This window comes from Echinops telfairi, unplaced genomic scaffold (genome assembly GCF_000313985.2).
Source record: "Echinops telfairi isolate 266 unplaced genomic scaffold, ASM31398v2 ScPeMD7_53;HRSCAF=182, whole genome shotgun sequence".
NCBI lineage: Eukaryota > Metazoa > Chordata > Mammalia > Afrosoricida > Tenrecidae > Echinops > Echinops telfairi.
Genome location: NW_022103951.1, coordinates 11,991,359 through 12,000,576, shown reverse-complemented (window position 1 = coordinate 12,000,576; position 9,218 = coordinate 11,991,359). Strand labels below are relative to the sequence as shown.

Genomic DNA, 9,218 nt, shown 5'->3' with positions numbered 1-9,218 from the left:
GCAGTTCATTTAGATGGGAAGAGCATGCTATTGAAACTCCCTCTGGCTGAAGTCATGCTAAGCAGAGCTAGCAAAAGCCCCTTCAGGCAATTAATCACAAGCGGGAACAGGACGAAATGACCTCTTGTTCAGGTATCCCCAGTTCAGTACTATTCAACCATAAGTTTATTTTTGTGCATCTTAATTGCTTATTTATTTGGGGGAGAAATAAGAAATAATTGCAAATTATATAACAAGCACTTGCAGTGATTTCGGATCAACAAATGTTAGCATTTGGCATCTTTTTCTTTAAGTTTTTTTTATTTAGAGAGAGAGAGAGAGAGAGAAAACTGAAATGTTGCATTGTCTCTGCCTCAAACCTCTTTCTCTCCTTCTCTTCCTCCCTGGAAGCAACCGCCACCGTGAACTTGGCAACAGCCACCCTATTTTTTATCATTTTGTCATATCTCTAGATGGACTCTTCTTCCCGTCCCAGTTGTGTGGCTAGCCTGAGGGTGTAGGGGGGTTGCTCAACTCGGTCCCAACTTCTTCAAAGTCCCACTGCACCCTTGGGTTCACCACAATAGTGGGACAGGAAGAAGAGCATTCCTGGAGTGTCCATTCTTCAAAGTCCCAGCATCCCTCAGAGGTAGAAGTGTGGATGGATAGGAAGAAGAGCATTCCTGGAGTGTCCATTCTTCAAAGTCCCAGCATCCCTCAGAGGTAGAAGTGTGGATGGATGAGATGTACAGTCTGCCCAAGAGATGCACAAATCCAATCTTTGCATTTGGGACCATGTTAGGGGAGAGAGACCCATTGTGAGACCACCATTGTGCAGGCCCAGGCTGTAGCTGAATTGACTGTGTTCCAGTGCCAGAAGCAACAGCGGAAGCTGCGGGTCCTGACTTAGCAGAGGTGGCGTGACTATCACTGCAGCGCCAGTGGGGTTCTCTCAAGTCATGGCTATGGAGCACTCTAAAGGAAGTCTGCTGATTGTGGTAGGACCAGGAGTGTCCCTACAGGTTTGAGCCTTTTTTTTTTTTTTTGCTGAACTTTTTATTGTGGTTTGGGTGAAAACATACAGAGTAAATTAATGTCACATACAACAATTTATTTCGTGGCATTGGTAACAATCCCCCAAATTTAATAGCACTCTTTCTACTTCCTCTCTGGGTTCTCCATTCTTATACATCCTTCTTTCCTGCCCCTTCCTCCCTTCTGAACTCTGTGGTGGACAAATGCTGCCATTTGGGCTTTGTATTGGCATCCGTTATGTCCCTCCTGGATGCTATTGTTCACTTTATAGATCTACCCATTGTTGGGAGGAAAGGTAATACCTAGGGGTGAGTTCAGGCCCAGGCTTGAAGGATGTCTATGGAGTTTTGTGGTTGACTTTGGGGAAGTGTGTCCTGGTACTCAACCTCACTGTCTGTCTCGTCAGTCCCCCCAATGACATTGTCTCTCAGAATGTCATAATAGTCCCCTTCTGCTTAAACCAGCTAGATGGAGTCTATCTCTGTAGCTAATCCCCAATAAATTACAATAACTGTTCAAGGCAGGGTACTGCCTTGATAAATACAGTATAACCAGGGGTGGGATTCAGCCAGTTCACACTGGTTCGGCAGAACCGGCAGCTAATTTTTTGTTGAATTTGGCAAACCAGTTGTTAAAATGGCACATATAATCAGGATTCTCTCTAAGGGGGGCAGCTGGGCAGCCATCCAATGTGGAAATCAGAAATTTATGTTCCATACTCTTTCTTAATGTTCATCTTTGCAACAGCATATTCCAAGTGCCTGTAGCAATGTTCATTCTATCCATAGGCACAAAACATTAGAGGGAACTATGCTTGCCATATTTATTTATTAATTTCCTAGAACCCATTATTCTTTTAATGAAAGACTACAGTTTGATTCCCTTGCGTTTGTTACTTCAGTAAACAACGAACATAAAGAGAAAAAGTGCCAACCAACCAGAGGGTGACACGCTGTCATTCATTTCAACCTTGTGTTATGCCCAAATGCCCACGAGATTATGAGTGAATTATGGAATTCCTGAAAGTGTTCAGAGAGCGTAAAATTTTGTCAGAACAATTGTAAGCTCAGCAGAAGCAAAAAGGGGTTTGTTTCTCAAAGATGAACATAATATATTCAGAGAAAAGAAGTCGCCTAACTATTCTAATCTATCAAACACAATGACTATAGTCTAATAGGCTTTCCTCTAAAGGAGCAGGATGCTACTCCTACAGTGAAAAGATGGTTCAGGATAAATCACACAGCCTGCAGTGATGCTAGTATAAAAGCAAAGAATGTTGCAAATGAGGATACCAATCAAGAAGCAATATGGAAATATCTTAAATCACAGTGTTGTTTTTTGGCCAGGCATTATTTAATATTTTTATTAGTATTTTAAAACTCTTATAATGTAATCTAGTTTCTTATCTCTTTCATTGTTCCTGTGTAAGTATTAACTGCAGGAAATTGTTGGTGTATCTTTTTTCAGACTTGAAACAGTCATTAGGGCAGTGAGCTGGTAGTTAAATTATTTGTATCTCACCACTGAGTATACTATAAGTACTCGATGGCTAAAATCCTTAGCCTTCCTCAAAATCCTGCTTAAGAAAATGACAGAGACTTTTGCTCAAACGAAGCCAAATCACTTTAAATGACCAATTGCGACTTAAATCCATTTGAAAACAAGTCTCCATTTACACTGTCTGAGCAAGCAAAATTCAAAAAAGAAGAATCTAAAACCGGAGCAAAGAGGAGACTGAGAACATAACTTAGGATGAAACCAGTAACTATAAGTGTGTTTTGGTCACTGGTTTATGATGTCAATAGTAAAATGCTAGAAGCTCCAAGAACAGTCCAAAAAAAGCCAATGTGGGATTGGACAGAGGTGATAAGAAGGGGATAAAGTGTAGAGCACAGAAGATGGACAACTGTCATAGTTCGGTAGCAGTAGTAAATCTTGAGAGGAACTTTTGACTGTAAGTTGTTTCATTGGAGTTTCTGGGTGGAGCAAACAGTTAATGTGCTTCACTACTAACCAAAAGGTTGGAAGTTCTAGTCCACCCAGAGGCCTGGGGAATGTACTTGCCAAAAAAATCAATCACTGAAAACCCTAGGGAGTGCGGTTCTATTCTGGTCATCAGAGTTGACTCAATGGCAACTAGTTTGGTTGTTTAATAGAGAAAAGCCAGTAGGAAGCTGGGGAGGTGTCCTATTTCCTGTTGCTACGGTACAAATTACCACCAATTCGGTAGTTTAAAACAACACAAATGTATTATTTTACAGAAATGGGCTGGAGCCAAGGTGTTGGCAAGGCTGGATCATTCTAGAGCGGTGGTTGTCAACCTTCCTAATGCCATGACCCTTTAATATGGTTCCTCATGTTGTGGTGACCCCCAACCATCGGAAATATATGTTTTCTGATGGTCTTAGGCGATCCCTGTGAAAGGGTCATTTGATCCCCAAAGGGCACGCGACCCACAGGTTGAGAACCACTGTTCTACAGGCTCTGTGGAAGAATTTGTTTCCTTTCCTCGTCCAGCGTCTAGTGCCTACCAGTAGTCCTTGGCATATGTCCCTTCTTTCAGCCTCAAAATATATCTCTATAATCTCTGCCTCATCATCACGTCACTTTCTCTTTTCCCTCTGACACTTCCTGTGTTTCTCTTTAGGGTTACATTACATTGGACCCACCCAGACAAACCAGAGGAATCTCCCCATCTCAAAATCCATAATTTAATCCCATCTGCAAAGTCCCTTTTGCAATATGAAGTAATAGTCATGGAGTTCAGGGAATCTGATTGGACGTATTGGGATTGGGGACTTTCTTCTCTCATTCACCCCCATGGGGCCAATTCTGATTCATAGTGACCCTCTGTATTTTCAAGACTCTAACTCTTTATAAGTCTAGAAAGCCCCCTCTTTACCCCCCACCCCCACCCCAGGAGGGAAGGGTGCCAGAAGAAGCCAGCTCCTAGCACAATCACTACGGGTTCGGTAGGCGCAATTGTACAGCGATAATAAGTAAATATTATAGTAAGGTTATAGAGAGCATGAGAGATAAAAGAGATATATAGAAATAAATGGAGTCAGACACATATTATGATAGCATGCTCACCTCAGCCCCGCTTGGTGGTCCACGTGGAGGGAGTGAGAGAGAGCTTTAATGTTCCCCAAGCTTTTATACTCTCTGGGGACATTGGGTACATGCAAGCCCCCACATTACAGGTGAAGACATATGTCACAGGAAAGGGTTGTGCTACAGGTATTACAGTGATGGGAGGAGGTGATCTAGGGACATATGCACTACAGAAGGAGAAGGGATTGGGGGTGTACATGCTGCAAGATAGGTGGCAAGATAGGCGGATCCTAGATTTCTGGTAACAGCTTAACTTGATGTTGGGTCTCTATAGGAACCATTATCAGTTGGGTGTGAACTCCGCCCACAGGAACCAAACTGATGGCCTTAGGCTCCAGCATCAGGGAGCAGGCCCACCCCTGTGGTGGGATGAGACAGCAGTCTGGCAACTGATTGCCTTCAGGGGGGGAATGCCTGAGCATTTGCCCTCCCCCAACAGAAGGGTGGTTTCGAACTGCTGACCTTACGGTTAGCAGCTCAACACATAATCACTACACCACCAGAGGCACCACAGGAAATGAGAGAGGGCAAGGGGCCAGTCACTAAGGTGTGTGTGCCATGGTGGGCAACTGGAGCTCAATCGTCCCGTCCCGGGGAACTGGGAGAGACTGGAAAGTAACCATTCAGAGGCTTCAGCATGGATGCGAGTCCCCTGGCGAGCTTGTTAAGAGGCAGATTCTGATTAACTAGGCTCCGGTTGGAGATTCTGTGCAAGAAGCTGCATTTTTAACAAATTGCCAAGTTCCCAAATTCCCATGATTGTTGGTTCATGACTCATATTTCAAGCAGCAAAGGTGTACAATGTGTGTCACGATTCACCCAAATGTGAGACAAAGAAGCCGAGGGGCTTGTCCATCAGCTCCCAGTTCATCCTTGGCTGAGTTCTGCTACCAGGGCATTAACTCTCTGACACTTCCTGCTTGCCCTGTATGAGGGCAGAAAATGTCTCTGTGACCAACAAAACCCGCTACCATCAAGTCAATCCCCACCCATGTTGTTAGGAGCTCTCGGGTCAATAACACCTCATAACGACCCTGTACACAACAGAAGGAACCCCTGCCCGGTCCCTCACCGTCCTCACAATGCTTCCTCTGCCTGAGCCGATTATTGCAGCCACGCTGTCAATCCATCTCCTCCAGGGCCTTCTCTTTTTTCCCCGGCTCCCTATGTTACCAAGCATGGGGTCCTGCTCCGGGGACTGGTCTCTCCTGGCACCATGCCCAAGGTAGGTGAAACGAACAATGGTAGCATTGACAAATCATGGTAAGAAGCAAGATGACTGCCTAGCTTCCATCTGGATGATCGAATGCCCTGACTTGCTGCAATTGCTGATACTGTGACCATCTAGAACCTACAGAACTGCGTCAAGGTCTGTATGCGACCTGTCAAAAGTAAGTCTCCCCTGATTCCCGAGTCGGGGGCTCTCACTCCAGACCCAATTATTTCCCATCTGAATTTAACTCTGGAAACAAGCCCTCTACAAATTTTCTGGAAGAGCTCACAAAGACTTGGGTGGCAAAATGATTTGCGCTTAACTACCCACCCAGCAGCTCAGAAGGAGAAAGACCGAATGATCTGTTTTCATAAAGATTACAGGCTAGCAAACCCTATGTTACTGTCGTGTGGCTAGGTGCCATTGAGCCGGTTCCAATTCACAGCGACACTATGTACAGCGGAATGATGAACTGCCTGCTCCTGTGTCATCTCCACAATTGCTATGTCTGAGCCCAGTGTTGCAGCCACGGTGTCAACCCATCTCATCCAAGGTCTTCCTCGTTCGGGTTGACCATCTACTTTACCAAGCATCAGGTCCCTTTCCAGGGATTGGCCCTCCCTGATAACAGATCCAAAGTATGCGGAATGAAGTCTCCCCATCCTCGCCTCTAAGGACCAGCCTGGCTGTACTTCTTGCAAGACCGATTTGTTGGCTCTTCCGGCCATCTGTGGGATGTTTACTGTTCTTTACAACCACCATAATTCAAGGTCATCAATTCTTCTCCTGTCTTCTTTATTCAATGTCCAGCTTTCACTTACCTGCGAGATGATTGGCAATACCCTGGCTCCAGTCAGGTGCTCAGAGTGACACCCTTGCTGGGGCCAGTTCAATGCTGTCACCTGGGGTTGCTATGAGCTGGAATCAATTGTTGTGTTGAGGAGCACAACCACCAGCATAAAGATCGGGAGCTTTAGCCTGAGAAACAAAGCGGCCTGGAGCAGCTCTGCACGGCACCACACGAGGTCACTATGAATTGAAATCGACTCGTGGGCAAAGGAATTTGGGTTGGGTTGGGTTGGGTTTAGGAGGAGGATGCTTAGAAGCATGAAAACATGACACGTGAACAACATTCCTGAGGACACAGGTAAAAGGAAGCAGAATATTCAAGTGGGAAAATTCTGCGTAAGTGAACATCACAGTGTAAAGGCATTGCCATTTTACAGTTTGGTTACGGATTTGCTAAGGGTCTTTAGGTATCAGTTATCTGCTGGCCAGCAATTTACTCAGCATTCCTTGTTGACAGTGCAATATGTGAACCTTGAAAGTATCACCATAGAAACCAAAATGGTTTTTGAATTTTGAATCACATCAAAAGAACATAAATGAAAATTAATGTGGACCTCTCTTTTGTTTCTGGTGAAATGGCTATTGTTTAGTCTACAAACGTAGTTTCAGGGAAGGTAGGATGTTACCTGGAAAGTGGTCTTGGTTTATTTAACTCCACAGAAGTGATACGTTTTTATAGGCATGTGTCTACAAGCCATTTGGAGCCTCCGCCATCACTCAGTGCACACACCATTATTGCCTAGGCTTTTAGAGAATTTCTACTTCGCCTCAGATATAATGAATCTGTATTTTCAAGTGCAAGAAATTCTTGACTCCAAGTTCTCTGGAGTAGCAAATTTCTTAGAAGGTGCATGTTATCAAGAAAGTAACAGGATTTGAAGTTGTAAGTCTCGGTTTCAATACCAGTTTTCTTCAGCCATGACCTCAGATGAACTGAATTTCAAAGCCCTTTTGTTTGTTAAGGAAAACATTTTTTTTAAGTTGCCTTGAAGTGGACTCCTACGCGGGGCAACGTCACATGTGTCAGAAAAATAACTGCACTTTCTAGCATTTCCAAAGGCTGAGAGCTTTCAAAAGTAGGCTACCAAGCCTTTCTCCCGAGACATCTCCAGGTGGGCTGGAACCTCCAGGTAGGCTGGAACCTCCACCCTTTTGGTTAGCAGCTGAACATATTCACGATCATTTGTACCACCCAGAGACTCCAAGGACGATTAAGGAAACAAAACATTTTTTTTTTAAGTTGCTATCAATGGTATGGGGTAGTGTGGAGGTCCAGGTCAAACAAAATGTTTACATTATTTCAAACCTCACAAACCCACTACCATCCAGTGAATTCCAACTCATAGGGCCCTTAGGTAGGGTTTCTGAGATTGTAAATCTTCATGACAGCAGATAGCTTCGTCTTTCTCCCTGGCTGGTGGGTTTGAACTGCCAACCTCCTGGTTACCAGCCCGATGTCTAACTGTCATGCCGCCAGGATGAAGGAGAATAGGCACACACTCACTCCTCTACTCTGAGTTCACTGCTTGCTTTCCATCTCCCCTCATTTCAGTAACTCTGTGTTCACCTCTGTGATGGAAAACTAGTAAAAAACCAAACTCAGTGCCCTCTAGTTGATTCCAACTCATAACAACCCTATAGCAAGCCATGACAACCGATCTAGGTAGTAACATCCAAATCAACCCTGGAGTCTAGTTAATAGTAATACGTCAGCATTAAGGTCTTACTTTTGCCAAACGGCCCACTGGTAGGTAAGATGTTTCTTTCGAGAAAATGGGAAAAGGGCATACAAGAAAGGCTTGTATGCTCTTTGTGATGTTTCTAAATATTGAAAATCGTGCCCAAACTAAACACTGCTATGGATTGAAAGTTTTCCATTGAAGGCCCTTGACGAGATGGATTGACACCGTGGCTGCAACAATGGGCTGAAGCATAGGAACCATTGTGAGGCTGGCGCAGGACTGGGCAGCATTTTGTTCTGTTGTACATAGAGTCTCTGTGGGCCAGAACCAACTCAGTGGCATCTAACAGCAACAACAGCAATGGATTGAAGTTGTATCCCCAACACATTTGCTTCGGAGCAGGTTAGACACAGACACAAAGTCTCTGGGAGGGGCTAACGATGAAGAGTCGGCCTGTGAACCAAAAAGTTGAAAATTTGAGTTCCACCCAGAGGTGCCTGTGAAGAGAGGCATTGTGCTCTTGCTTCCAAAAATTCACAACCATTGAGAAGTCTAAGGAGCGTAGTTCTATTTTGAAACACTCGAGGTTGCCCGGAGTAGGAATCAACTGCCCAGCAACTAGATTGGCGCTCAGGGTGGGGAGGGGTTTGGGGGGTTTGAGACCCTGAGGTACACACAGACAAGAAGGCCATGGCATGCAAGGCGTGTCTATACATCAAGGAAGCAAATAGGACCCAGCCTCCCCACAACAACAAGCCCACCCGGCCACATCCTCATTTGGCTTTTTGGTCTCCAGAACTGGGAGAAAATACTTGTCTGTCGCTGAAAGCCTCCGACTTGTTTTGTGTTACAGCGGCATAAGACAAGATTGTATTAAAATGAAATCCATAAACTCAGATTTGGTCATTCCCCTCAATACTTGTATTTACTGGCTATGTGATTTGAAAGGAAATGTTGATGAAATGCTCTGAGCAAATAATTCCCTCATTTGTAAAAAAGGAAAAAAGAAATGGGTAGCAGGGGAACAGGGCACTAACCCACTCAAGGGGGGAGGGGTATTGTTCATATTTCCACAGGAAAAGAGGCACCAGACTTCAACCCGGCACTCCAAGATGCGAATGCAACATACTGGCACGAAGCAGGGAACCAGTAGAGAGGTCTGAGGGGCCGACCCCAATCCCAACTACGTGGACAGCCTCCCCTCCTCCCAGAAAAATTTACTTCAGAGGACAGCACTGAAGCTACAGTTCAGGGAGAGGGGCATGTCTGATCAGAGCACACAGGAGCAAATGAAGGGGGAGGAAGAGAGAGTGGAGCACATCCTGGCCCACCAAGCCTTGAGGACA

General features: G+C 44.9%; 1 pseudogene; it reads left to right on the top strand.

The window, feature by feature from the left end:
- The first annotated feature begins 5,344 nt into the window (after positions 1–5,344).
- Positions 5,345–9,218, top strand: part of LOC115869812 — a 16,229-nt pseudogene continuing 12,355 nt past the window's right edge.